The sequence below is a fragment of the Sarcophilus harrisii genome, chromosome 3 (genome assembly GCF_902635505.1).
Source record: "Sarcophilus harrisii chromosome 3, mSarHar1.11, whole genome shotgun sequence".
NCBI classification, from domain to species: domain Eukaryota; kingdom Metazoa; phylum Chordata; class Mammalia; order Dasyuromorphia; family Dasyuridae; genus Sarcophilus; species Sarcophilus harrisii.
This window is the reverse complement of record NC_045428.1, coordinates 378964728-378987192: the sequence shown is the minus strand read 5'-3', so window position 1 is coordinate 378987192 and position 22465 is coordinate 378964728.

Below are 22465 nucleotides of genomic sequence, written 5' to 3'. Positions count from 1 at the left end.
TCAGTTCAAGTATTTGTGAAGTAGTTATTGTATTTAGACACAGTGCTTAGCTGTAGGGAAATAAACCTAAAAAGACACTAGTTCTAACCTTCAAGTATATATTTATATATATATAAAGATTGTTATTGTTTTTATTGTTCAGTTGGTTCAATCACCATCAACTCTTCATGACCTCATTTGGGGTTTTCTTAATAGGGGTACTGAATGATTTGCTATTTCCTTCTCCAAATCATTTTATAGATGAGGAAACTGAGACAGAAATTAAATGATGTGGATGGGGTCACAGAGCTAGTAAGTATCTGACACCAGATTTTAACTTTGGAAGATGAATCTTCTGGATTTTGGGCTGGCATTCTATTAACTGTGACATACATATGTATATGTGTTTTAACATATGCACACATACCCACACATCTATGTGTGTATGTACTTATTAGGCACCCATTAAAGTGCTAAATACTTTAGAAATATCTTCTTTGGTCTTACATAAATAGGATTGTGAGGGGCACAAATCCAATCAAAGTGCTCTAAGAAAATTTAAAGTTGGATTGATCATTTTCAGTCTAAGGAAACAATGAGGATTTCATAAAAGTGATATCTAATCTGTGTTTTGGGGGGTGGAAAAAAAGGAAAAGCTTTCAACAGGGAAAAATGAGGAGGGAATGTATTCAAAGAATGGAATGAAGCCTTTTTTTTTTTTTCCTTTTCTTCATTTGTTAAAATCTCCTGCTCTGATCTGCCATAACCATGATCTGCCTTTTGAGCATTTTTCTGTGTATGGATAATTACGTTGCTCCTCCTAGCCTTCCAAGATGTACTCACATATCCCTATTCTTTTAGTAAACAGAAGTGCAAAGGTTTCCTTGGGCCAAACCCAAATGCTAAAACAATTGGGTCAACTACAGGGGGGAAATGGACTTTTAATTTGGAAAATAAGAAAACTGGTGAACTTGGACCATTAGGAAAAGGATCTGTCCATATGGCTTTTCTTTTAGAAAGATAATATTATCAAAAGGAACTTATTAAAAAAAATAAAACACTGGCTTTTTGAAATCTTCAAAGTTTAATGATAAACTTCCTTTTTGTGTTGTTTTCAAATGCTTGTTTTTTTGACTTCATGCATGTGGAGGCTAACCAGTTTTTATCACAAAAATGTTTTTTGGCAATCAAAGGTTTTATTGCAGGAAGTATTCCTGCCAGCAAAGTCTATTGAACTGAATCATAAACAATGCTGCTCTTCTGTCATTATTCATGATTTATTCATGGATCAGTAATTCCTGGATAAGAATACAATCAGTCATTTATTTGAATTATGTATTTTGAATGATCTATTGAAAAGAAGAGTGCCAAGAAGAGTCAGGTGACTTTCATATATAGTTCAAAGTGGGAATAAAATCTACTTTATCATGTTTGAATGTCATTCAGGGTTTCTTGAGGGACAAATTCCCAGAACATTTTTTCTAGGAGAAGCAGTGAATACCACAAACCACAGAAATCGAGAACACTTTATAATAATTAGAATCAAGCAACTTCCTGAAGATTTGAATATCATTTATGTGGTAAGGAGAAAGAGAGAGAGAGAGAGAGAGAGAGAAGGCCTGGGAGGGAGGGAGGAGAAATGAAGGGAGAGAAGGAGGGAGGAAGGAAGGAAAAAAGAAAGAAAGAGAAAAAACTATAAAGTATCTTTGTTTAAGGTTTTTAATTTAATTTATTTTTTTTACTATTTACCTTTGATGTTGAAATGAAATGTTACCAGTGTTTTCATTTGAGTTCAAATGCACACACACATACATACACACACCTATGTATGTATATATGTACATACATATACTCATGCACAGAGAGAGAGAGCATTTTTAACACAAAGTATAACAGTGTGCTTAATTAAGGCAATAGTGTTTTATACTTATTAAATATGTCAAGTTCTTTGTCTGAATTTCATCTTTTAAACAAGCACCTTTCCAGTGGAAGGCAGAATAATGAGGAATTAAGTAATTATTGTTAAAGCAAAATAAGGTAATAGTTTTATATTTGCATTTCTCTACTGAAATCATCTGCCCTATCATGATGTAGAAACCCTGGACTGTAAATTCTTGATAAGATAAATTCCAGTAGCATTTATTCCAACTAAGGTGCTTACTGCCTGTATGACCTTGAGCAATCCCCTTCATTTTGATGGATTTGTTTCCTCATTAATAAATTGGAGTGGAAGTGGAAGAAAAGATTTAAACTTCTTGACCTTTAAAGTCATTTCTAGCTTTAAATCTATAATCCTGTGATTCTAAACAGTATAAAATCATAGTTATTAACTATGATTCATAAAAATGTACAAAGTTTCTTTTACAAGATTTCAAATTCCTGATTAGCAGTACTGTACAAAACACAGTAAATATGTTGAGGTGAGAATGGAATAAAGAAGTAGATTATGTGGGAGGACATAAGTTCTGCCAGGTCACATAAATCTAGAAAGGTTTTGAACTACGGCCCTGTAATGGACTGTGTATCTATCACCTGATGCCCATCGCAGTTGGATTTGGAAAAGCTTATAACTAGAAGGTTGGCCTTTATGTGATGAATTTTTCCTGTGATAGCAACCTGCATTCTCATACTTGCAAAGTCATGGGTCTTTAAAATAATTTTGTATCATGGATTACAGTTTTTAAAGTATTTTCACATACATGATCTCATTTGAGCTCATAACAACCTGCTAACAGTCTTGAGTGAAAGGCAAGAAAAATTCAATATTGGAATTCCATAAAGGAAAAGGAAACTCATAATAGATAAATGATTTTCCCAGTCTCACAAATATTGTAGATGATAGAACTGATCCTAAAGCACAGGTGTTGTGGCAGTGTTCTATCCATTGTATCATACAATTTCTCAAACTGAGAAAGATCAAAATTGATTTCTGAATAGAAAAAAGAAAGGTGGATTCTGCAGCAGAAAGCCCAGAAGCTGCACAGCTGGAAGCAGCAGTAGCAGGTGTGATTTCCACAAAGCCATGGCAGTGCTGCTAACGCCAACATTGCTCCTGCTGCTTTCCAGCTGTTTGACATTTGGTATTCTCATTCATGTCCAATATAGCAACAACTATGGCAACCTGCAACATTAAATTAATGTGGAGCTTATGGCAGTAGATAGAGCCTCGGCAGTTCAGAATTATATCTGGCCCTTTCTCGTTGAGCTCAGGCCAGGTCCTGACATGATTGAATCATAGAATCCTTAAGTGATGACAGGGATCTCATTATAGTCCAGTTTGTTCCTAACCAAGAATGCTTTTTAGAGCATCTCCAGCAAGTAAGTGGCCATCCGGCATTTGGCTGGAAACCTCCAGGGAGGGGCAGTCCAGCTTCCCGCGGAGCAGCTCTTGTGCTTACTTGTACTTTTATTGGAGTCTCCTGTAGGATATGGAGCATTAACCTTGAAGTGAAGAGGCATACTAGCTGTGTAATCATGCTGGCAACTCTCTTCATTTCTCAGAGCTTCTGATTGCTCCGGTGGAAATTGTGATAATGACACTCATACTACTTATTTCAAAGAAAAATACAAGCTGACATGGGCTAATGCTTTCCCATGATATCTCTTCACATAATTTTAAAAGAAGATATGCCTACAGCAGGCCCATAAGTCAATTCAAGCATTTATTAAATGCCTACTGTGTGCAAAGCTCTGTGCTAGACCTTAGGGATACATGAACAGAAGCTCATCAACTCCCTGCCCTGAAGGAGCACACAAATAAGTTACTACAGTATCACTTGAGGAGAGAGAGCATCCAAGAAGGTCTTGGAGAGGACATGGGAAGAGCTTGGAATGAGATGATGAGGTTCAATTGAGCTAAGCTTGAAAGGAAAACAAGGATTCCGAGATGTAGATGAAAAGGAAGCACTTTCTAGACGGGGAGACTTGTGCAAATGTACACATTTGGCATATTGAATTATGGGAACTGTATGGTTTGGTTAGACTATAGAGTTCATAAAGGAAAATCAGATTACAGAGGGCTTTAATTACTGGATTGAGGAGTTTGTAATTTTTCTCAGAGGCAAGAGGAAGTTATTGGAAATTTTGAATAAGAGTCTGAAAGAAAGAAAACCAATTAAGTGATTGCTTGCAATAATCTAGGCAGGAGGCCATGAGTTCTTGGACCTGGGGCATGGGTGGGAAAACAGATGGCAAGGAAGAGATTGTGAGAAAGATGGACAAGACACAATTTGATAACTGATAATTGACTGGGGATGGTAAGAGTGAAAGAAGAATCAGCGATGACTAGAAGGTTACAAGTTGAGTGACTAGAAGGATGAAACTGGGGGGGTTCTAGTGGCAGTCAGAGAATTACGTAAATCCCCTGTGAAAGACTTCATGAACCCAAAAAGTTTTAAGTGGCAAAAATGGAAGTTATTGTTGGATAAGAAGTTAGAAAAACTGACTTCCTAGTGGCAAGGTCCAATTAGGGAAATGGAGGCTAGCACTGAGAAGAGAATGTCTTCTCAGCAGGGAGGGTCCTGGCAGTTATGCCAAAGAGGCAAAACATGCTACTTTGGACATTCTGCAAACAAATGAGAGAGCAGAAACCTAAGTTATGAGCAGATCTTGGGGGGGGGACCTGGGGGGCAATTTGAGCTGTTCAGGCCAGGATCCCCCAATTGAAATTACTTTGAAGGCTTTTTCAGCCTGGATTTGAATGGAGGTGATTTGCCTTAGAAATGGACCTGCCAGGAAGATATGCTCTCATAGACTCTCTGGAATCTGGGGGCTCAAAAATCAAAGGGGACAGAATTTCAGAGTGTCAATTTTATAGATCAAAAGGGAATGCAATTTCACACCCCTGCCAAAATTACCCTAAAAAGAAAAAGGAAGCTCTTCTCTCATTCAAACTAACCATTCTCAATTCCTTCATTACCAAAGCTTCACATGGCATGGCCTCCTTAATTTCATCCAAAAACAGGAAACCCAGATAATTCTTGCATCTTTAGAAAGTTTCTGAGTTCTATAAATCTTATTTTGAGTTATTCTAAGAAACAACGATCCAAAAGCTTTGTGTGTCAAATTCTTGATCATGACCCTTTGACTTCAGAATCAAATTTTATATTACACTTCTAATAGAAGGTCTTTGATACATATGCTGCAGACCTTAGATTTAATTGGAAAATTAGTTAGGAGTCACTATAGATTTTTGAGGATAATATTGATCTGATAAGAATATTGTTTCACAGAGATATAAAAAATGGGTTACTTGGATTGAAGGTAGAAAAGCAAGACAGCTCCTGCACTTCCCCTTAAATGAGGTGATTAGGGTTAAGGATCTGTATATCCTGAGCCACAGGTGGGATTTGCTCTAGACTTGAATATGTATTTCCTTTTCCACAATAATCTCTTTTAATCTAAATTTTCCCTGTTTAGGTTTCCAGTGTAATTTGCAATTTGAGCAATAAAATGTGGCATTTGTCAAAAGAAAAATTACAATGGAAATATTTATATGGAGATACTATTGGGAAAGAATTTGCATAATAGATGGTTAGGATAGATATGAAGAAAAAAAATAGTTGTAATAATTCCCAGACTGTGAGCTTTGGGATTAGGATTTTGTCAGATAAGTGATATTAATGGGAAAAGGAAGAGGTGAGCTTGGTTTTATCTGTAATATGGATGGCTCAGTGGAGGTTCTTTGTGTTAGCATTTGGAAATTTCTGATAAAAATAAAGTTCAGGCATCAGAATCTATCCAATGGTTACCTATGATCTTCAAGATCAAATATAAAGCCCTCTGCTTGACATTTAAAGCTCTTTATAACATGGTTCTTTTCTACTTTTCCAGCCTTTTTAATACTTAATCCCCCCACACACTTTGTTCCAACAATATTAATATACTTGTTCCTTGTACATGACATTCTACCTTGTCTCTGACTGCCTTTGCACCAGCTGTCCCCCAAACCTGGATTGCTTTTCCTCCTCATCTCCTCTTCTTTTCCCTGGCTTCCTTTGTGACTTAACTGAGATCCCTAGGAAAGGCTAGGGTGAACTTTTCCCAGTTCCCATAGCTACTAGTATCTTCCCCTCTGATATTATCTTCTATTTACTAGTATTTATAGCTTGTAGGTACCCAATTATTTTTGTGTTTCTCACTCTTCTCAGAATGTGAGCTCCTTGAGAACAAGGATCTTTCTGCATTTCTTTGGAGCCCAAGCAATTAGCACGTACCTAGTAAGCCCTTAATAAATGTTTGTTGACTTACTGAAAAGTCCTTTTATCTGTCCTTGAATATGATCTGCTCCAGAACTGGCAGTTTTGAAATAGAAGGAAGTACCAGGGAACATTTCTGGTAATTACTGTTTTCTTTTTCTCCATCACTGGAAGGTTCTGAATAGGTCTTTCTCTGCCATCCCTAGAAGAGAAGCTAAAAAGAAGACAGAACAATGGTGAAGCATTGTATGCTCCATCTTTTCTCCTGTTTGCCCTTGAGATTCAGAGCAAGATTCTCTTCTGCATGGTGATAGAGTAATGGAGGCGCTTAGTTGCTGCCAGGTAAAGCTAGGGGCAGCCGATTGCCAGGTAGCTTTACAACCACCGAGTTTGGAGATTCAGAGCTATTGGATCACAGTGGCCAAAGTCTGTGAGACACTTTCTATCTGCTATCTAGGGTTGAGTCAGGGCAAGCTGTAGCAGTGGAGTTAGGAGCCCCAAATCCCTAAATGGATGCTGAAATCTGGGTTCCTCTCTAAGGAGAATGGGAACAAGCAAAGAAGGGCTAGATCTTAGGGGGTGGGAGGAAACGGTCCTGGTCATCTATTTGATTATTCATAGGAAGAGAATTGGATTCAGATAAGATCATGAGCCAGGGCAGCTTTAAAAAGCCTTAATAGTTGGTGAATAGTTTAAAAATCTTCCTAATTCCCCAACTTTCCACCCTTCAATTCCCTGCTCTACAGTACTAGTCTAGAATCTTTTCCCCAGAAAAATCCCAGACAGGAAAGCTTTTTTTTTTTATTACTTGGGTAACCTAAAGGTATAGATGTTAAGAGAATGTTTCCTGAACCCTTCAAAAATCTGAGGGCAATTGTGGGGAAGTTTGGAGACAAACTTGAAATTTAACAATTCCTTTGCAATTTTACTTTATTGTGTCTAATAAACTATGTAGCTTATTAATAATCAATATAGAACATCCACAAAGAGCTGTCAATTTTCCAGGTAAGAGATGGGGTCTGTAGATATGCAAATTGTCCTGCTTTTATAATCCCAAACAATAATTTTGTGTTATCTGCTATATTTACTCATAACCCAGTTCAGCAAGTGTTAACCTTTCTTTCCTATCCTTCCTTTGAAGGCAGCTTGACAGGTCAGGCTGTTCATGTATGTGCCTGAGGGAGATTTTTTTTTTTTAAGACATCCTACCAGGCTGACAGGATTATTGGCTGGTAGCTGGAGTGATGTGGCTTGGTGGGCAAAAATAGAAATTGCAGGCAAATGTTGAGAGACACCCTGCTTTTTTTTAAGCCTACAAAAGGTGGGTAGGACTGGATGTAGGCTTCATTGCTAGTGCAGTATCTTGCCATAAAGAAACAGTCAATTTTTTAATTAGTCTATCAGATAATCAATAAATTGAAGTCAATAGGTCTCTTGTAATCAAAGACACCCTCACCCAGGGAGTATTCTAAATATTTAAATACATTTCTAAAAGGGGTTGTCCCTGATGCATGGAAGTCAACTCTGGTTAACAATGAGAATGAATATTATAATGAAAGGTGGGACTTTTCTAGAAACTGGACAAAGAAACTCATCTCCATTCAGATCACTTAAATTGAACACAATGGGCTGGAATTCACTTAGATTAGATTCTTCTTATCTTTAATCAGAAATAAATTCTCCCAATTGGGTAGGATACCCTCACTATTGAGAAGAATATCTGTTGTAGGCCCGTCCTTCACAAGACCTGGACTTTGAATGAAGAAATAAAAAGGGGGAAACTACTAATAACTAACCTACTAATACTTGTTAATTAACAATTTAAAAAAAGAGAATTTTTGGATCACATATGTAAAATTGGTTAATAATCATTTTTCTCAATCTCAAGGTCATCTATATTACCCATCAAGTACATATCATTGCGTCATATGGATGAAGATAGAAGAGACATAAAAATAATAATTGAAACTATTTGCACACGGAAATGTCATGAGGTAACAAGTAAAAAGAAGAAAAACATTACTCCAAAAAACAGTCTTAAGGGAATTTAAGAAATCACAGATAATGGATAATGGAGAGGAGAGAAAGAGACACAGAGAGATATACACAGAGAGAAAGAGAGACAGAGACAGACAAACACACACACACACACACACACACACAGAAACAGAGAGACAGAGATAGAGACAGAGAAACAGACAGAGATAGACAGAGAGAAGCAGGAAAGGATCAGCAGCATAAAATGTCACCAGAGTTGAGTTCAGAAGGCAGGATCAAAGAGTAAAAATAATTTACAGTGTCAGAGGTAATAGAGAAGTTGTGAATGATGGGAACTAAGGAGAGGCTGTCTAACCAGGTTGAAGTAACTTAGAGCAAGATAAAAGTTGATAATAAAGAAATCTCTGTTCATATAAAAACTCAGTCTGGCTGGAAGGCAAGTTTCTGTAGTCTATTTTCTTTTCCTTCAAGAACAAGCTGTCCACCTGCACATAAAAATTCTTTGTGGGCCTTGCTGACTATTCTGATTAACCTCAGGCTGAAAATGAAAACCAGGCTCCAGGCTCAGTTTCCTTGTAAATGCCATTAAAGTGCAACTGTTCCTTCTAGCATACTACAGAGAAAACATACGGAATCAACTTTGCAGTGCCCTGGAAACACAAGGGAACATGATGTGATCTGAAGGATCAGAGGAAGAATTTAGCTAGCCAGAGAACTATGTAGAAAAATGATCCATTCCTACTTTTGTCTGAAGGATTTTACATGAAAACCAGAAATTACTCTTTAAGCTTTCAATGTCACCTGGAAGACATCTAAGCAATGCATGTGGCATTTTTACATATTGATAAAGTGGCAAGATATAATTTCAGAATACTTGGAAAACATTAATCAACTAAGTACACACTACCAAAATTTTAATCATAAAATTAATATTGCTCTTGAAGAATACAAATAATAAAATGGAAAATGGAGTAGAATCCACAGATAAAACCATAACATGAGCTAGTTATATTTTTATCTTAAAAATAATAATACATGCAAAAACAATCTAGTTCTTCCCTTCTAGAATGTTTTCTGAATTCTAATAAGTTTTGTTGCCATTGTTGGCTTTTTAAAAATACAAGTGTAATCAATATGTAAATTATTCTTTCCATATTTGTGAGCTCTACATATTTGTCATTTTTATTGCTTAGTGCTGTTTAATTATATTGCTATTGCATGTTTTTTTTCATTTTTAAAGTTTATTTTCAAAACATATGTGCCGATAATTTTTCAACATTGCCCCTTGCCTAGCCTTGTTTCAAATTTTCCCCTCCTTCCCCTTCCCTCCCCTAGATGGCAAGCAATGCAATATATGTTATACATGTTAAAATATATATTAAATCCAATATGTATAAACATATTTATACAATTCTCTTGCTGCACAAGAAAAATCAAATCAAAAAAGACAATAAATGAGTAGGAAAACAAAATGCAAGAGAATAACAACAAAAAGAGTGAAAATGTTATGTTATGATCCACCCTCAATTCCCACAGGGTGGGATGACTCTCTTCATCACAAGATCATTGGAATTGACATTAATTATCTCATTGTTGGAAAGACATGTTGATCATCCTATAATTGTTACTGTGTACGTTGATCTCCTGGTTCTGCTCATCTCACCTAGCATCAGTTCATGTAAGTCTCTCCAAGCTTCCTGATCATTCTCCTGATCATTTCTTATAGACAATATTATTCCATAACATTCATATAGTATAACTTATTCAGCCATTCTCCAATTGAGGGACATCCACTCAGTTTCCAGTTTCTTGCCACTACAAAAAGGGCTACCACAAACATGTTTGTATTGCATAATGTTTTAAGCCAGGGAGCAATAATTGGATATGAAAGCTGTCTTGATATTTTTTTATTATAAATTAAAGTATCTACGAATATTTTTGTACAGATAGGTCTTTTCTTTGCAAAATAACATCCTTAGAATGTCTCTCCAGCTTTAATACCGAGTCAAAGGTCAGTTTTGTAACTCTTACTGAAAGTTGTCATATACTTCCCCTAATCTATAATATCATCATTGATATCTATGTTAATTCAATTTTGTGAAGCAAAGAAAGATTACATTTACTTTTTTTTAAGTTGCCTTCCTATAAAGTAATTTCTAAGGTCCTCAAATAACTTTTAGGGAATGCTTTGGAGTTTGGAATCCAATTATTTCTGTCTATTCATCCAAATCCAGTTACATAGTGGTGACTTTTGCATATGGATCATTCACTACAAACTGTTTTAGAAATAAACTGTTAGAAAATGTCCTCATGTGTCCTCATGTGATGGGGAGAGGTGATAGTCCCACTTGAGGTAAAACAGAGTAATCAGAATACCAGGAAATACAATGTTGAGGAGCCTGCCTACCCCCTACAGGGAGAGAAAGAGAGCTATTTGGTTTCTTCCTATTTAAACCAATGTTAGTACCTAGTAATCAAGAGTAATTTCTTGTTTCTTCATAACTTGGTGTCTAAAAAGCCCCACTTGGAAGTGTAATGGTGAAGTGATACCCTCCACATCGAAAAGATAGATGATTTTGGAGAGAGAGCTGAAAAAGAAGTTGAACTCCTTGCATCCCACCTCCTGCACAACCAAACCAAACCAAACTTCAGTGTAGTAGAATCAGGCATTAGACAGGAAGATGAGCTCAAATCTGGCCTTAGACGCTTGCTATTTATATGACCTTGGCCAAGTTACTTTCTATTTCAGATGTTTTTGGAGTATATATCTAGCAAATGATCTTTGGTGTAAAGGATAAAGACATTACAATAACTATTTCCAATTTTTCCCAATAGTTCTGTCAAATAGGGAATTCTTTCTCAAATAAAATGGTTTCTCAGTTATTAAATTCAATCATTCCTGATGCTTTTTATCTATTTCTGGTTTGTCCTGGTGAATGACATTTGTAAAAAAAAAATTTTAGCCAGTACCGAATGGGTTTTATGATTATTATTCTACAGTATAAAATGAATTCTAGAAATACTATTCCTTCTCATGCTTCTTTTTCTCCCCTTGAAATTCTACCAGGGGTTTATTATTAATCTTTTTTTGTGTCATGACAGTCTGAAGAAGCTTATAAATACCTCAGAATAATATTTTAATATATATGAGATTACAAAGGGAACCAGAAGTTAGTGAAGATAAACAGACACATTATTTCCCACCTAAATTCACAGACCCTCTTTCTGTGGATACCATATTTGGGACCCTTGTTCTAGATTTTTTTTCCTTCCAAATGAATCTTGTTAATATTTTGTCTGGTTACATAAAATATCCTCTTGGTGTTTTAATTTTATAGCACTAAATCTGTGAATTAATTCAGATCATATTTTTATTTTATTGATGTGACCTTTACATGAGCACTGAAGCTTTATCCAATTATTCATTTCTTTATTTCTTTGAGGAGTGTTTTATATATCATTGATGAGGTACAAATGATGAGTTGCGAGAATAGAGAGAAAAAGAACCCCTAACAGCAGTGGGATCCCCTTGGTTGGTGGCAGGTTTTGTGAAAGAATTCACAAAACCCAATGAGTACAGGCAGGAGGTTTATGGCAGAGAATGGATTTATTTGCACTAAGGAAGCCAGCTTGCTAGGAAGACAGACTCCTTAGTGGGCAAGGTCCTGTCAGGACTATCTACTGAGAAGAAAATATCTTCAGCAGTGGGCATGATCCTGTTCGGACTTCTGTGAAGATAGGTTTGACCAACCCTTGGTTATATTGGGTACACCGTGGCCTGAGGGTTGAGGGAGCAGTTTGAGTCACTCAATAGAAGACTATTGACTATGAGATCTCCAATTAAATGATATCATTTAACTGGGAGTTTGAGCTACTCAATGTTGACTATGGCCTGGGCCTAGATTTCCAACTGAAAAGAGATTACTTATCTTGGGAGTTTCCCTTCTGGACAGAAGGGTATGGCTCTCCCAAGAAGCTGAGAGAATGAATTTGACACTCAGGAATTCCCCCCCAAAAGGGGGATGAAGTTTCAGAGCACCCCCAAAGGTTAAAGGTGACAGAATTTACATCATCATTATTACATAGCTTATAAATATAGATAAATATATATGTGTATTTCTTTATAACATTTTTATACATATACAAATCTTGAGTATGCCTTGATAAATTCATTAGTTCTCTTAGACTTATTTATAGTGTCTTCGTATATGACTTCCAGAGCTGTATAACCAGTTCTATTTCCAGTTCCATCATTAAGTGACATTGAAAATATTGCTCTATTATATATTCAGCATATCTAAAATTGAACTCACTATTATCTGTTCCTAATCCTCAGCCCATCTTTTTTCCAAACTTCACATTATTTTTGTTGAGAACATCACTTTCTTTAGTCACTGGGTTTACAATATCCTAGAGTTCTCAGTCTCCTTCATCCCATATATCCAATCAGTTGCTCAGTCTTGTCATAAATCTCTCGTTTATATATCCTTCTGCTGTATCTGGTCATTATTTGAGTCCTGATGGACTCACATTGAATGTAAATAGCAGTCATTTCTTTTTTGACTAGAAACCCTGAGGGTCTTCCCCTCCCAGATTCATTTATTCATTCATTTATTTTTTTTTTTAAGGGGGGACTAGGTGAAAGGAGAGATTTTTTTGCCTCAATTGCTATCTACCCTGAACCACTGAATGGGTGTGGCCTCTGTCAAACTGAGACCTGTTGAAGACCTTAGTTTAAATAGGCCAAGGTCTCCCATTTCATCCAGGACCATGTCCAAACATCATCATCTGTATCTGGCCAGTGGACTATTCAGCTGGCTCTGGAGGGTAAAGTGAGGCAGGTGACCCTGCTCTTCCTCACTTAATTCTAACTCGCTCACATATCATGTCATCACTACTCTGATAACAAACAATAACAACAACCAGCCTAATCCATGCATTCATCACCTCACACTTGGATTATTTTCTCCTAATTGGTCTCCTTGTGTCCATTTCCTCCCCACTTAAATCCATAGTCTACAGAGCCATCAAGTAATTTTCCTAAAGCTCAGGTCTGATGATATCACTCCCTTTACTTTAAATTCCTGTAGCCCCTAAGATTCTAGAATTAATTCTTCCATTTGTTATTTAAGGTTCTTCACAATTTATCTTTCCCAAATTAATCTTTCCTCCCAAATATTATGTATTACTTTCCTCTTTACACTTTTTCAATATTACTCAAATATTCTTTTTCCTGTTCCTTCCACATGAGACTCCATCTCTTGTCTTGACAGCTTTGTCCTGGCAGTCCTCCACACCTGGAATGTACTCTCTTCTCAATTCCATTTCTTAGAATCCCTGGTTTCCTTCAAAATTCAACTCAAGTACCGTTTTCTAAATGACACTTTCTGAGATCCGACCAGTTGTGAATGAATGGCTTCCCTCTAAGTTTACTTCTTTTCTGCTTTGAGTATGTTTTGTTTATCTATATATTTTTAGGTTGTTTTTTTCTATCAGAATGTAAACTCTTTGAGGTCAGGAACGATTAGACTCATGCCTTGTATCTCCAAAACTTAACAAATTGCCTGGCACATAGCAGGTGCTTAATAATTTGAATTACTATCATAGTTTAACTCCCAGTTCTGAGATTTTGGGGGTTGGATTGTTTTGGGACTGTTTTGTATTGTATAGTTATTTTAAATGGAACTCCCATTTTTATTCTTCAGTTTTTTTCTCCTATTTTATTATTGCTAAATAGGGATGTTTGTTGATTTTTGTAGGTTTATCATGATACTCTGTGAAAGCTATTGTCTTGATTAGTTTCTTTATTGATTCTCTGGATTTTTCTAAGTAAGTCATTTTGCTACTGGAAAATAGAGGTACTTTTGTCCTTTGGCTAAGTTTATGCCTTACATTTTTTTTCTTTTACATGCATATGGCTAGTTTATCCATACTGATCCTAACGATCCAACTTCTACTTCCATTCCCACTGGTATTTTTTGGTTCCTTAGACACATTCTTTCATGATTCTAGGAGTACTGTAGAATGATTGTATTCTTTAATGCTGTTTAAGCCACTATTCTAGTTTTTTGTATAAAATCAATCATTAGTTAAAGTTAATATCTTCCATATATCATTGCTTGATCCAGGAATTAGTACCTTGGTATCATTTTAAATAGTTTTTAGATGTTTATAAAAGGATAATTACTAGAAAGATAAGATGAAGGGGACTTCTACTTGTACCTTTGTGAGAACCTAGGAGTATAAGTGAAATGGCAGATTGATACAGTGGAAAGGATACTTTTTTTTGAGTCAGAGGGAATGAATTAAAATTCTAACTCAGTCATTTATGACCTGAGCAAATTATAGGACCTCTCTGGGCCTCAATTTCTTCCTCTATAAAATGAGAGAGTTGGATAAGATAGCTTCTAATATCCTTCTAGCCCATGTATGTATGTATCATGTTATGTATGCATGTATGTGTGAGAAATCCCAGAAGATAACTGATACACTGCCAAGAATCTTGGAGCTAGCCCTGAAAAACATCTTCCTAAAAACCATCTTATAGTATCCTGACTCTTGAAGGGATTTAAAAATCACCTCTTCATAGGTTCATAGTTCCATGTAAAATTCAGAGCTAAAAGGAACCTAAGAGATCAACATTTTCCTTCTACAGATGAGAACTGAAATGATTTTTCCAAGCCATAGGAGTTTTCCATTTTCCAAGTACATAGGAGATCCTTAATCAGCAACTAAATGCATGTTGGCATGAATTTGGATAATGGGGTTAAAGAAAGCTACACTGTCCTGGTTGCTGGAAATGTTGGTGGTTAAGGAGACAACATTGAATGGAGGGTGGGGAAGACATGGGAAAAGCTTATTTTGATCCTGATTTATTGTTAGTGTGTGGTACAGCAAACCCAATTAAAAAATACTCAAAGATATCTCAAAGTGAAGAATAGAAGTTTCATTAGGATCTCGTGAAAAATGGACAATCCACTCGCTGGAGTTCTCTACAAGAGTCCATGACACTCTGCCCCCACTCCCATTATCCAGTTAATTCTCACTACCCTGCTTAATGCTTGGAAGTAGCATAGGTTTTCTAAATTCTAGCTGTGCCCTTATGATTAACTTATTGCAGATGTGTTTACCTAAATTTTATGGTGGTCAGTTTTACAAGGTTTACAACTGTTTACAGGTGTGTTTTCCTAAGTTTATGGTGGCTTTCCAAGGTTTATCTCAGATATTTCTGCTAGAAGAGTATGTCTTTTGCTCTTCTTCCCAAAGCCTTATTGATTAACAGACCTTTGATACTGTCCTGAAGTTATTATTCTGAGAAATCCTCAGTTTCCCATTTCACTCAAATCCCATTCCACTCATTAGGGAAGGTAGATAAAAAAACCATAGAGAAATAATAGAAGGCCCTATCATATTAAAGGAGGAAAAGTGGTGGGAAGGTCATACAATGATCCAACTATATTGCTTTTCTATTTTTTCTGGGCAGCTATGTAGCCCAGTAAATAGAGTATCACCTCCGTGGTCAGGAAGACAAAAAACAGTCTCTGCTCTGAAGGAGTTCACATTCAAATGAGGGAAACATTATTCAAACAACTATTGTACATATAAAATATATCCATATATATATAGGGTGCTGATAAATGTTTAACAACTAGCTCTCTGAAAAGATGTATATAGGACATACTTTTAAATTTAATCTGCATTATTAATATTGTCACCATCACTTTCTTAAGGCCAGTCAGGTGACATTAAATCAGGCTATCATTTATAGTGCTGGCCCATTTCAAAAGTATAAATGTTCATACTGAAAATTTAACAATTGCCTCTCACAAGTCAGTTCAAGCTTTCTCCAACACATCCTATAATTGGAAATAATTTCCAACTGTGGATAGGATGAGGATATTAATTATGGCATTAGCTCATTAGCAGTCAAAAAGAAACAAGTCAGTGCTATCATTCTCATCCTGTCCCCTTGTTTAATATCCTGCCCTGAACTTGTGTTTTGTAATAACGCATGTTTTTGTAATTAATTGCCTCTCAGAATGAAGCAGCATAGCTTTTTACCTCTCTCTAATATTCATTCACTCCTTCAAAAAACAACACACTTTCCTTAGGAATGAATTAAGTCTTTTGATTTAAAGACTTCTTCCACAGCTAACTCTGAATTGGGAGATTAAGGAATTGGAGTTGAAAGACAGAAATAATCACATTCACAACACTGATAGTTATATTCCCTCTATACCTCTCTGCTTCAAGAACAAAGAAAGGAAGAATTCTACATGGAATTCAAGGGACATAGGAAAGTAGTTAACTTACTGGTGTATGTTGCTTTTTTAGTTATTTTTCAGACCTCTCCAACTCACTGTGATCTTCTTGGGGTTTTCTTGGCAAAGATAGTGGAGTTGTTTGCCATTTCCTTCTCCAGCTCATTTTACAAAAGAGGAAACTGAACTAAATAGGGTTAAATGAGTTGCTCAGGGTCACAGAGCTAGTATCTGAAGCCAGATTTGAATTCAGGAAGGTGAGTCTTCCTACCCCAAGGTCAAGCATCCTAACCACTGTACTACCTAGCTGCCTGGAGTAGGCATTTAATAAATGTTTACTAATTGATTGATTTAAAAAAAAAAAAGAACGGCCTTTTCCATGATACAGTAATAGAGATGTTGTATGGCATCGAGGAGGCATGTGCAGTACAGGTGTGAGAAGTTAGGGTGAGTGCAGTAAAGGAGTAAGAAAGACAGGTTCAGTGGTAGTGGCAGGGTCCCAAAGATGTCTTAGTCTTGGGTATTCTTTCCTTGTATTATTGTGATGATATTAATAGTGATATTCATCATGTGTCTTCTGACTAATAAGGCCACACACACAAAGCGTACTAGTTCAAAAAACACAGTGATGGTGACATAATGGCCAGTCCAATATTACACTCAGTATCCTCCTGGTTTCTTCCCAAAAACATCAGGAAAGAGCAAGTTGAGAGCCCAGCCATCCTTCAGATTCTATTGACACCCAGATATAATTGATAATTAAGCAGAGATGCTGAGAATGCTATTGGAGAAGTTGGTGAAGCTAATAGTGAGAAGAGATCACAAGCAACAATTCATATTCTCTGGTTTAACTGATGACTACATTTTTAAAATTAACCCAAGTATTATTGTCAGAGATTAGATTCAACCCTCAAAAGATTCAGTATTAATTCTCAATAGGAATAAAATCAGGTTGATTTTATTAGCACTTTTACTAAGTTCACTCAGCTTCTTAGAGGAATCAGTAGGTGGCAGCACTTCCTGCCGAGGATCATTCATTTGTCTTCCAAAATTATAATTCTGCCAAAAACTGAAAGATGGAAATAGTAGGCACACTAGACTGTGGATCAGATACCTCCCACTGTGTTCCAAATATTCCATTAACAAAAATCAACAGTAGGAGGTAAGATCAGAACACTTTATATATATATCTCCTAATGTTTCATAAGGATTCTCTTTACCATAGTGTTAGAGAATTAGAAAACCATTTATTCTGGTTTAGAACACTATATAGAAGTCTTCTTTGTACTTGTTTTCTAAGTTACACTATATCTATGTGTCTTTGCTTTCCTACTCAACTGAAATCTCTTTGAAATCAAGGGGCCATGATGATTTATGAAACTAGTTTTTTCAGCAGCACATTCAGCCTTACACATAATAGATGATCAATGCTCATCAAACTGAGTTAACTTGAATTTGCAGCAAGGACAAATAATTGTAGCTACTAGAAGAGCAGAATTTAGAAGAGCAGATTTTAGAAGAGGGAAAGGGACCTGCATATGCAAAACTCTTTGTGGCAGCCCTTTTTGTCATGGCAAGAAACTGGAAACTGAATGGATGCCCATTTCCAACTGATAGGAAAATGGAAAATGGAGAATAATATGTGAATGTTATAGAATATTATTGTTCTGTAAGAAATGACCAGCAGGATGATTTCAGAGAGACTTAAAGAGACCTATATGAACTGATGCTAACTGAAATGAGCATTATACATGGCAACAAGATTATATGATGATCAATTCTGATGGACATGGCCATCTCCAGCAATGAGATGAACTAAATCAGTTCCAATTGTTCAGTGATGAAGAGAGCCATCTACATCCAGAGAGAGGATTGCAAAAACTAAGTGTGGACCACAGCATAGCATTTTCACTCTTTCAGTTGTTGTTTGCTTGCATTTTGTTTTCTTGTTCTTTAATTTTTTTTTTTTTTACCTATTCATGTATAGGAAGAGTGAATATCACATAACATGCTTGTAGAAGTTTTTAGACCATTTGTTGATAGGGGACATTTCAGATTAATTAGTAGTAATTTACCACACACATGGTTTGGTGGAACTAAAAACAAATGAGAGTGCTTGAATGTTTCAAGTATTTGTCTGAATAGCTTAAGTGCTTTTCCTTATAATTATGACCTTTCTATAATGAGCTGATGAACTTAGATACATAAAACTCATAATACTGGAAAGATGAACAATTTCTCTTCATTCGTGCTTTCTGATAAAGGAGAACTAACATAACTCAACAAATACTTGTATAGAACAGGAACTTGGGTGAGAGTGAAGGAGGGTACTTTGGTAATTTGGAAAGCTTTTATAGAAATATGACATATAACAAAGTTATATCGTGGCTTTTACTTCACTTTTGAGAATGTAGTGTAATCATCAAAAGGTCAATGAATGGATAAATGTTTTGGACTCTGTGCTAAGGGAAATTTTAAAGCCATTGCATAATGACAAGAGGCTAAACTAATGTTATAACTTCATGGTTAGTACAAGTGGTAGGAAAACTTGCAATGATTTTAGAATATTCAGTTTTACTCAACTTTTTATAGGTGTTCTTTACTTAAAGTAGACAATATTACCTAATTTTAAAAGGGCTTGCTTTTGGGGCAGGGTGTAAAACTGATCTTTAAAAGAATGTCAGGCTACGATGATAGTGGTAATATATGTGAAGAAGACAGAAGCAAACTTTGTAGGGTTATTACTTTTATCTAAGTTTTTCTGCTTTATAAGGGGGTGAGGAAGAATTACTTTGTTGCTTTATAGGCCCACCTCCACAAAACACATACAGAACTTCCTGCTTTCAGTCAACTATGTAGGAACTTTTATGGTCTTTTGTAAGTCATTGCTGAAGGACTTTTGCTTTGAAATGACAAAGGGATACTGGCTAAAAAATAGAGTAGTGGGTCAGTAGAATGGGCTAGATTCACAAGATACAATAGCCAATGCTATAGTAATCTAATGTTTGATGAACCCAAGATTCTAGCCTCTCAGAAAAAAAATCACTATTTGAGAAAAATTGCTGAAAAAACTGGAAAATAATGGCTGAAATTAGGCATTGACCAACATCTAATGCCCTATATCCAGGTAAGGTTGAAATGGGTTTGTGATTTAGACATAAAAGGTAATATCATAAGCAAATCAGAATAAAGGATAATCTACCTCTAAAATCTGTGGAGAAGGAAGGAATTTATGGCCAAAGAAGAACTAGAGAATAACTATGAAATGCAAAATGGATAATTTTTAATATATTTAAAAGGTTTTGGACAACTAAAATCAATGCAGTCAAGATGAGAAGGGGAGCAGAAAGCTGGGGGTAAATTTTTACATCCAGTGTTTCTGATAAAGGCCTCATTTCCAAAATATATAGTAAATTGACTCAAATTTATAAGAATACAAGCCATTCTCCAATTAATAAATGGTCAGAGGATATAAACAGACAATTTTTAGCTGATGAAAATGCGTGCTGTTGTTTGTTTGCTTGTTTTTTTCTCATGTTTTTTTCCTTCCATCTTTTGATCTGATTTTTTTTTTTTTTGTGCAGCATGATGAATATGGAAATATGTTTAGAAGAATTGCACACATTTAACCTTTATTGCATTGTTTGCTATCTATGGGAGGGGATAGAGAGGAGAGAGGGAGGAAAATTTGGAACACAAGGTTTTGCAAAGGCAAATGCTGAAAACTACCTTTACATGTATTTGGAAAAATGAAAAACTAAAAAAGGGGAGCAGGAAAGAAATGACAAAAAGTTTCTTTATTGGCCACTGAAAAGAACAAGCTGATGATTTAATGGCTGTTTTAAAAAGACTGGTCCCACCTTTAGGTTCCTCTTCCCTTTTAGCTTTGGATCCCATCAGTACAGTTTTAAGCTACTTCCTTCAAAGAGCTGGCTGAGTGGAAGTGTGTCCCATCCCCAACCTTGACCATCATGAGACCAGGAACAGATCTCAATTAAAGCATAAGTCTTGCTTAAGCAACCTTAAAATTGGACTTGAATGGGTTTTTTATATTTACTTTTCCTGATATTAGATAAATATATCTGGAGGTTAATATGTCCAGTTTTGGAAATGACCTTGTGAGTTCAAGAAATCAAGAAGTCCTGGGTCCAATCAGATTTTGCCTGAATATCAGCAAAGGAAGGAATCAACAACTACTCCAACTCTTCACTTAAAAGAGAACTGTACCAAACCCAGCCTGTTTTATTACATGACATGTATCAGGAATTATTTGGATAGCATTTGGATGAAATGAAATGTAAATATTAAATGTCTAATCAGCCATCCTAAAAACTATTTTATGTTCATATAAGGTATGAACATCAGCTCCTGAGTGAGTATAATGTAGACATAAATTGTTATAAATCCTATTTTAAGGTCTTTTATCAATGGCCACTGTGAATATTTTGTGTCTACTCACATTTCTTTTATCTATAGCAACTTTTATCTCCCACATGTGATTTACATTATATACTGAGTATACAGTATATACAACAAGTATAAAGAATATACTTTCCAGCATATTCTCACTTTTGGGGAAACATAGATGTGAGAAAAACTTAATCTCTAAAAAATGTGTCTTTATGATTCCATGATGGGGCTTCAATGAGCAAAAAGTGTGAGAAAGAGAACCTAACCCCACTTCCATGGAAGGCCAGGCCCTCAACTTTGACATATGATCATGAAGATAAATCAGATTTTTCTAGTCTGATTCAATCCAGATACTTTTACTAACCATTCTCACATTATTCTTTTGTATTCTTACTACCATATTTACTAATATAAAGTAATAATTTTTAATTGGCATCATATTTGTTCCAAATATCTCTAGTTACTTTTTATCCAATGTGCTAGTATAGTAACCACAGTGGGAAATTGCTAATGCAACAATTCCTTTTTTTAATCTGTCCAGCTCATGTAATTACTGTCACACTAGATCTCCAGAGAGATAGTTCTCACTATTGTTACTTAGTTCTGTTACTGTTACTATAATTCTTTTTTACAACTAAGTACTGATTCTAGAGCTAACTTTGTAGTTGTCTATCCTCCTAAATGAAAGCTTGTGGGCCTCTATCAGGGCTCTTCCCTTTGCTTGGTTAATTCTTTAGCAAAAGCATTTGCTCAGACAATGTGACAATAAACGTGTGTGTGTGTGTGTGTGTGTGTGTGTGTGTGTAGGAGACATACATGATCAAGACCATTCATAATTCTACTGCTCCATGGCCTCAGTCTTTTTTCCCTCCAGAGTTTTTAACAAGTTCATTATAAGTTCTTCTGTTATACAGCTGGTTGGGCTTTTTACAAAGCACAGGATCTCCACTGGATCAACATCGGATCTGTTGGAGCTATTCCTCCAATGGTACAGATTACTTAATGTCTGTGCTGACTCCTTACCAGGGTCCCCTACTGATGAGGTCGTGTGTAACTAGGTGGAATTGGCAGAGAGAGCCTGAAGTATTGATAAAATTATCCCTGATGCAAGCAGAAAAGAGCCCTGATGGGGATCAATTTATTCTTATGGTCCCACCCTTTGGGGAAGTCATGGATAGCCCCACTTTGTTGTGTCTATGCAGAATTCCAAGTTACATCAAACCTCTGAGGTCCCTCTAAATCTGTGGCTCATACCAACTTTGCTGAATTCCTTTTGGGATTACGGCCTTCCATGGCACTCTCTCTCATGGTCTTTTTCTTCCCCTCTCCCCAATGGCACATGGTATTTTTCCTCTCATTCCCTTTACCCTATATTGTAATGGGCTGAGGTTTGAGTTGATGCACTGAGGTCCCAAGTATGTGAGGCTAAATAGTAATTGGGCTATACTCTATTAATATACATAATTGGATAAAGAATGGTCCCTGCCCACTCTCTGTGCAAGTCCTGATGTGTTAATAGGAAATGACGATTTTGGTGGGTGGAGACAGAGAGACAGGAAGAGAAGCTGAGAGAGATTGAGCTTGCGTCCATACTCCTAGCTGCTGGTCGTGTGGCAGCTG